Source organism: Montipora foliosa, chromosome 3 (assembly GCF_036669935.1).
Source record: "Montipora foliosa isolate CH-2021 chromosome 3, ASM3666993v2, whole genome shotgun sequence".
Classification (NCBI taxonomy): Eukaryota; Metazoa; Cnidaria; class Anthozoa; order Scleractinia; family Acroporidae; genus Montipora; species Montipora foliosa.
The window spans coordinates 16861592-16862186 of NC_090871.1; positions in this window are offsets into that span (position 1 = coordinate 16861592).

The window sequence follows — 595 nt, forward strand, 5'->3', positions numbered from 1 at the left end:
TGGTTTGTGAAATGATAAGAATAGTGAGACGGCTGAATGATCGGAGTAAATATTTGGGAGTATCCTGGATTCATTAATAAGATGATTTAAGTGTTTTGATACTAAAAAATAATCTAATCTACATTGAATTTTCATTGATGGGTTACTCCATGTAAAACCATAAGATTGTGGATTCTTAAAACGCCATGCATCAATAAGGCTGTGTGTTTTCAGCAAAGATTGAAATTCCACAACAGCCTCCTGTGTTTCATCAACAGGTTTGCCGCCGCATTTGTCCATGCAGCTAATTGCGCAGTTTGTATCACCTGCTAAAACAATATTTTCATTTGCATACGTTTTTAGATAAGAAGTGGATATTTCCCTAAATAATTGAGCACGATGCTTTTGTTCATTTGGAGCGTAAATATTCACGAAAACGCTCTTTTCACCATCAACAGTGACTTCAGCGATTAAGAACCTGCCATGTTTGTCAGAAATAATTTTTTCAAAGGAAACGTCAAGACGTGGTTTGAAAAGAATCATAACCCCTCTACTATGGGTAGAACCATGACTGGAGACCATGTTGCCCCCCCCATTAAGCTTCCCACATTTTTAT